Genomic DNA, 8,388 nt, shown 5'->3' on the forward strand with positions numbered 1-8,388 from the left:
TTTGTGTTTATTGGTGGATCTCAAACCAACTACATGCATAATCAATGTTGAAAACATGGGGAGAGCATTTTTCTTGTATTGTGAGGTGGAGCTAGTGAATCTTATAAGTATGATGAGGAAAAATGTAAGATTTAGACTGTTATTTAGCTTCTTAGCTTAAAGTACATACTTGTTTGTATTTTGGACCTTGTGTGGTCACTTTTAACGTTACAAGAGAAAAGGCTTTTTTAACATGACGCTATCTTGGGTAAGGTTGGCTGGGGTCGCTGAACTGTAAACATCCCCAAATCCAGTAAAAAGCTGCTAATGTTAAGCTAAACTCTGGTAGCATCAAGTCTGGCTTCCACATGGTGAGGAAATACGAAACAGTAGGTAACCTGTAAACCCACAAATATTTGTAGATAGTTAATAATTTGCTCCTTGCATTTGAAAGTAATGCTCAGTCACAACTGTTAGTAAGCTAGTTATTAAATAAAAGTAAGTTCATTAGTCGGACATGCTAAACAGCAGATAAACACACCATTCCTTACACTTTTACTCTTGTGTTTTTGGATTTTGGAAAGACAACAAAAAAGACATCACCCTCCAAACTCTTTAAATAATGTGCATCTCAAGAGCACCATGCACACTGTTTCAACATGTGGACATATCCAAAGCATGACAGACCTGTCGTGTCTAATTGCTGTTTGAAAGAGAGGGTTAACGAATGGTCAATTCTGCAATAAATTTTCATGATGTTTCTGTAAATCACCTGTTACTCTATGTATGTGATACTGCTTGTTGAGTCCAGCCATCTGGGTCAGGGGCAGGCCATGTTTGTCAACCAAATGAAAGGCGGGAAAAGATGAATAAAAGGCTGCTGCTGCAGATGGCGGTGCAGCAGTCTTTTCTGCTTATGTGGTTTCATTTTATCCCTACAGGCCCTCATGATATTTTGAATTGCCCCGGGGATATGTATTCACTCGGTCATGTAAGCTAAATGAACCATCCATAATGTAAATGAGAGAGAAAGAGAGATTGAGAGAGAGACAAGGATGCAAATGTAGTGGTGCCCCTGGTGTTGGGAGGGAAGAGAAAGAGATGTCAGCATTTTCCCACATTTCACTTTCAAATGAGCCACAGCTGACTGGAGAGTCCAACCTTCGCTCTGCATATGCCAAATAGCGCAATTACTTACCAAAAGATTCAACAGTATGTGAATTTAAAAAGTCAAAAGCATCACAAATGCGGTTTATTCTGTAATGTATATGAAAGGACTTCTCATCCTTGTCTTGGATTTGCATGAGCAGAGATGATTCAGTCCCTGCTCCATCATTTACAGAGTTGCTGACTCTATTTCACTGGCTGGCAAGAGTTATGTGCTCATGTGTGTGTGTGCGTTTTTTTTTTTGTGGATGAACCTCCACCCCCAGCTTTTCTATACCCACTTAGCAAGGTCCCAAATGAACTGTTTTCCCATTTAGGAGACGGAAAGCACTTTTGTAAATAGTTAATAGCTTTCCAGGGATGCAGGTTGTGTTTTAAGTGCAGAGTAATCACAGTTGGAAATTCTTGTCTGCCTGTACAAGTCACAACACAAGGTAACCACATAACAACACTGTTGTTGTCTGCACTCCATCTCATTTCAATCAGTAATTACCCGGCGTATTTGCACTTGGCACTGCAAAAAAACATGACGCAAGTTACTTTGTGTCCTCGATGAGAAATATTTCCTGGCATTTCACTGCTTCCAAAATGTTACAGCCAATTTGATATTAGATAAATATTTGAGCTGGCATGCAATGAAGCATATGTCAGATGAGCAAAAAGCACTGGCACAACGGATGCATTTATCTGCTCAAAGGGAGGAAAAAGACAAGGGAGAGGCCTTGTCTGTTCTCCATTAGAATCCACTCAGTTCTTCTACAAACAGAGAGGATGCTAGCCAAACAAGCTTATTCAAGGGGGTTCTGTGTGGACCGTGTTAGCTCAGCAAATCCAGCTCCACAAACATGCTTCAAAGAATCCTGCTATCTCCGCAGAGCCTTTGATGTGGGTATTGATCATGCAGCGGTCTGTGAGAAAGAGGGATGCAGTGGAGGTTTAGTATTCTGTTCTGGCTCAGATAGAATAGATAATAGCAAAAACATGCTCTCCCATCACGCCGCCCTGTGCTTCAGTTATGACAGCTGCACAACCATTTTCTGGCTCTGAGGTGGATGCGATTAGGAGTAAAAGACAAGGGAAGAGCAAATCGGATCATTTGCCCCGAGGACAGGTCACAGAGCATTATGTTTACCACAGTGGAGGAGCTGGAACAGAATCCAAATAAAGTCAAAACATGAGTTGACAGAGAAGAGCACCACCCCTCCAGGTGACAGTATAAACAATCTGAGATTTGTATTTCTAAAAAAGCATTCACACAGCTCGTTTTATAAGGTCACCTCATTCTCAGGAGGAAAACGAGTACATTTTTGATTGTTCCTGGTGTCACAGCACAGTGGCAAGAAAAGCAAAGCAAACAAAAACAAAGCCAACGTTTCCAGAATCACACAGTCACGCTGTATGCTATAGAAAGACAAACAAAGTCTGTTCTTCTTAGCATGGTAAAACAACCACCCACAGCCCTGCTCCTGTCTCACACTGAGACCATTAGTCACAATGATTTCTCTGCCAGCTGTCCTGGTGTTTGCTTAAGCTAGCCTCGCAGGCAGGTTGAGCCTCATTTGAATTCTCACTTCAGTTTATTAGGCATGCGCTGGATCATTAGTATCCAGTAAGCCTGATGCAGATGTGTTCCTCAGGTAATGTTCAAAAGCAAATCTGAGCAGCCATTAATCGTGTGGATAAACACACCATGAAAATAGCATGCTCTGAGAATTACATGAACTCACTGTCATCCAGCGTTGTTGCTTTTTTGGAACAATTGTCCCGTTCACCTTGTCAACAGCAGTCGCAGCCTGCGCTCTAATCTTATTTGTGCGCACGGATGCTGTAATCTCAGCCTTCATACACATACCTGGCCTTGTGTGATAAAAGTTGCTGCTTTGTTCGAATGAATGAACTTTCAACTTAGCAATATCTAATGAATTAAATAACAACTCCTTAATGCACCATGTGTACTGTAATTGCTGACTATTTACAAAGTGCAATGTGCAAGGTACTGGATAAGAGCAGCAGGGTGGCGAACTATTTTAAGATAAACAGCTGATGTGTGCATTCAAAGAGGCTTTTGTGTTTGCTTTTGTGTGGGAGTTTGTGTGTAGCTACCTGACTGAGCTTAATGCAGATATGAAAATCATGTGGCGCTATTTCACCCTCCTCCAAATGCCACCTATGATTGTTCAGATAAGCTGGTTCCAGTGTGAGTAATTTGCATGACAGCGCTGGCAGGACAAGGGTTTGAAATACCTTTCTCCCTCTCTGTGTAGCAAACAAGGCCTCAGTTATCAGTTCAGCAGCTTAATAAGACGTGTTTTTAACACTCATTTAGTCTTTGTACTTGCAGAAATGACGCGAGAAGATTCATGTGATGTGAGAAAGTTGAGTCAACCTCCACCACATCCAAATACCATTTAGTCATCATACATCATGCTGCATTGTACCATTGTCAGTACAATCATTTCTGGCATCTCCTCTCCTTTCATTTCATCAGCAAACTGCTTGGAGCGCTGCTTAAATAATCAGCCAACTGCACGCAAAGCCCGGTTACGCCGCAGCGTTAACTAGATGAGATCAACCACTTGTAAAAAAGCAGGCAGACTTTTCTGCGAGGGACACATTGTGGTTACAATGAAAGTGAGTCAACGGAAATCAGTCATGGCACACTGTCACCACAGTGAGGACACAGCCAGCTAAAAGTGCAGCCAAGCCACATATACTGGGCAAGGAGAATGCACTCAACTGACAGCTGCAAGCACTTAGTCGGCTGCCAAGAACAAAGACAGGGAGGAAAAAACACTATTCAGCTCAATTTGGCTATAATGAGCCTGATGAACACAACAATGGGTTCCAATATTTTCAGCAAGAAATCAGTCATGTCTTGAATTGCTTTTGTCAGAGGTCAACTTTCTCCGTGTTGATGTGTAACCACAACAACAAGCATGAGGACAAATGGATTCCTCATTACAACTTGAGCTCGAAATGATAACTTGGACGTGAGGACATAAAACGCATAGTGACAGACTTAACATCTGTTACAGTCGTCGTTGGAAAAAGCCATCATCTCTGTAAAGTAAGAATACAGATAAGCAAGATGTAGCATGTCTGATAGAGTCTGAATGGAGCAGTTAAGTGACATGAAGGACTAAAGGCAGAGCAGCAGCAGCAGAAGGAGGAGGCAGCAGATGGGATGAGGTATTCTGAACCACTAACCACATGCACTTAAGGGTCAGAGCAATTCTCATCCAATGTGGTTCTAAACAGCTGAAAAACCAAACTTCACCTGCGGGAGTCTGCGAGTTTGTGACTCTTTGACCCATCTGCTCGTAACAGCCGCACCAGCAGAAAGAGAGTGGGAGCTTTTACCTCTTATTAACACTGAACACGGTGCCTCATGCCTCCAATGTGCGTGTTAGTATGCATTAAGGCAGAGGAGCGTGAGCTGAGCAAGCAGTGAAGAGGAGCCCGCAGAAAAAAAAAAAGCTAGATGAGTCCCGAGAGGCTGGGAGATGGGCTGAATGACAATTGACTGGCTGTCAACACTCATCTGCATTCGCATATCTTTCTGGCCCGACACATTTAGCTGGCAGGCAGCCACAGCCTTGACATATGAAGACGTAGTGTACAGACCCTGCTCAACCAAAGCTCTCATGCAGTATTTACACGTGTTTCCCACTAATTGACTTTCATTGTCAGGGATTGTTATCTTTGCCACTAAAAGAAGGCAGAAAACCTTGTAATAGGTTCTGGTTTAAAGGACAGCTCTGGCTGTGATTGAGGTACTTGCCTCGACATGTCCTTCAAATCAGCAACCATTCGGTTGTTATGATACAGCTCGGGAGGCAACTGAAACCGCCATCATACCTCAGATGCCCCGTACAGCCAAGTATAGTCCTGCTGGATAGGGTTACGCTTTCATCACACCTATTTAAACTCATGCCCACTTTTCATAGCCTGATTCAGTACAGCGTGTTAATCATGTACGAAGGAAGAGGTCATGAACCTGCTGCCAGAGTCAAATTTGACAAAACAAAATACCAAATATCTATATTAAAGCAGCTATAATCAATATTTTTATATCAAAAAAGGTTCACATGACTACTTGTGTGTGAAAAAGATCGGTCTTAGAGATGAACCCACAGTATTAAACAATTATCACCCGACTCTGCAGTTCCCTTCACATCTAGGGAGCTTTAAAGCGTCCTCATTGTTTTGGTTTTCTGGTGTACAATGGTACTGTTTGATTCACTCCCACCACTCTTGTATTGTTGTTTTCAGCCAAAGAAAGCAGATATTTTCAGAAAAGCTCTTAAAAACCCACTGTGCACCTACCCTGCACCAAACAGCAAACAGACAATGTAATGACTGTCTGGTGAACACAGCGCTGCATTTAGCAGCTAAAGAGTTGGATATTTCCCTCAGGAGTAAGTGAAGAGTATTGGAAGAATATTGGAAACACAACTCCAATGAATGTTAATTTTGCATCTTCGCGTCTGATGGATGTGTAAATTGGTAACTGTTTGCCAATAACTTTTTCCTATATCAATGTTGTATTCACAGCTCGTTTCTGCAGCCTGCTAGCAGCTCTGTGAGACTGTACATGAGCTGAGTGTTCACACCAGCATGCTAACATGCTCACAATGATAATGCTAGCATGTTGATGTTTAGCAGGTATAACGTTTAGCTTGTTGACAGTGTTTTGTTTAGCTTGTTAGCCCGGTAACATTTACTTGTTAGTGCTAAACACAAAAAACACCGGAGACTGAAGTATATATTTGGAGAAATTTCAATAAAGAACTAAAAAGTGAACTTCATGGAGGCGCTAGAGGAAAAGTCAGGGGATCACCGAAGTTATTGGCATCCGTCCGCTAAAGACCATTAATGTTTGTACAAAATATAATAGAAATCCATCTTATCATTGTCGAGATATTTCAGTTTGGAAAAGTAGTTGACCAACCAATACAGATTGACATTGTTGACCGTAAAGCTATATGCTACTAGCATGACTATAAATCAGTTATTGCAAGTTTAATTAGAAAAAGATTTGACTTTTGAGCCATCAGTGAGTAAAATAATGTGTTATGGAAGTAGAATATATATATACAAAAAAAATACATAATATGTGTGTGTGTGTGTGTGTGTGTGTATATATATATATATATATATATATATATATATATATATATATATATATAATTTTTTTAACCATTTTAATTATGAATGGCCCTCATCAGCATCATGGATTAGTGTGAAAATTATTTCATCCTGTCTGTGCCAAAAGGCAGCTTAAAACCTCTTTATCACAGTCATTCAAGCAAAGAGTCAATAAAACATTGCAATTAGGCTTGCTCTTTTAAAATCTGAGATGGTCTAATTGACTGTGTGTATTCAAGTAGAACATCCGAATTCCCTCCAGCAAGTTTAATAACATTGATAAGTATTGAAGCTTGAAATTCAGAATGATGTATTCCTACAATACAGATGGATGGATGGTGGTGTCTTAAAGACTTGGTTTATGCATACTTCAGGCCTTTGTGTGCAATTTTCATTTATTTTCCACAAGAGTCTCTTTGAAACAAGTAATGTTGATCAGAGGCTCAAACAGGAGTTTTGTAATAACATCTTTATAATACTCGTGCCACTTGGTGGTGGAGGGCTCGCAGTGAGGAGCTGGGGATAATAGTGTGGTGCAGCACATCAAACAGAGCCTGGTCAAAAAGCAAAGCACTCAATATCTCATAGGAGTGAATTTAATGGCCACTGGTTGCTCTGGGCTCTTGACCCTCTCCAAGAGGCTCCATGTTAGTCACTCTCCAGTGCTTTCCAATTGAAGCCCAGCCAGACTGGTAGCAGATGAGATTTCAACTGTCTACTTAAAGCTGAGATGACTGTACCACTAGCTTCAGCTGATCATCGTACTGGTGATGACCAGTTGGTAAGAGATAGTGAAGCGGGTCACTGACATTTTAATAAGCTCTAGTTTTGCTGGTGTTTTCAAGCTCAGGGCCTTTTCACACTCATGTCTGCGTATAGTGGTTTAAAATGCATTGTAGATTGTTATTCAAGCAATAATTCACAATATAATTTGGTACTTCATCATAAAAAAGAAAAACAAGTACAGTGATGCAAAGTAACTAAGTGCATTTACTCCATAACTGTAATGAAGTGCAGTTTTTAATTTGAGATACTTAAATACTTCCATTTTATGCCACTTTATTCCACTACATTTCAGAGATAAATACTTGTAAATACTCTTACTTTTTATTCCATTACATACAGTCGACAGATATCGTTACTAGCAACTTTAAAGATCAATATTTTACATAAAAAACATCTGATCAGCTTGTAAAATGTGATTAGGACTGCAACTAACGATTATTTTAATGAGCAATTAATCTGTTTCTTATTTTCTCAATTAATCGATTTGTTGATTGGTCTATAAAATGTCAGCAAATGGTTGAAAATGTCGACCACTGTCTCCCAGAGGCCAAGGTGACATCTTCAAATGTCTTTTGTCCTGACCAACAGTCCATAACCAAAAATATTCAATATACCATAAAAGAGGACTGAATAAACCAGAACATATTCATATTTTTGAGAAGCTAGAATCAGAGAATTTTGACTCAAAATGATTAATCAACAATCAAAACAGTTGATTTATTTTCTGTCGACTGAATAGTCAATTAATCGTCTAATTGTTGCATCTTTAAATGTAATTCATTTAGATTATTGCCATATGCAAAGTAATTCAAACACTGCTTATAAAGTTCTACATCACTTAAAATACAATATGTAACATGGGACATTTTGTCACCTAAGTACTGTAATTTTTCATACTTCAAGTACACCTGGCTGCTAATACTATATTGCTTCCACTTATCAATTCAGTATTTTTATGATGTGGTTTTATTGTCATTTACTTAAAGATCTAAATACTTTTTCCTCCATTTTTTCAAATGCAAACACTAGTCTGTGTCCATCAGTTGGCAGAAAAAATGTCTCAACAGTAAAAAAGAAGAGTTGCGTCATGACTGAACTACCAAACGAGAACCAGCCACCCTGCACTGACGGCCAGGACGCACTCAGACTTTTTAATGTCTGGGACCCAGCTGACTGTGCGTGAAGGCAGCCAACCAGACTAATTTAATATGGATTTATATACAAGGTGTCTTGTTTAACATAATGAATATCTAATCAAGCATGAGCACAGGAAAGCAATTTCAGCAAAGTAATTGAAAGCAGACTTTG

This window comes from Thunnus thynnus, chromosome 5 (genome assembly GCF_963924715.1).
Source record: "Thunnus thynnus chromosome 5, fThuThy2.1, whole genome shotgun sequence".
NCBI lineage: Eukaryota > Metazoa > Chordata > Actinopteri > Scombriformes > Scombridae > Thunnus > Thunnus thynnus.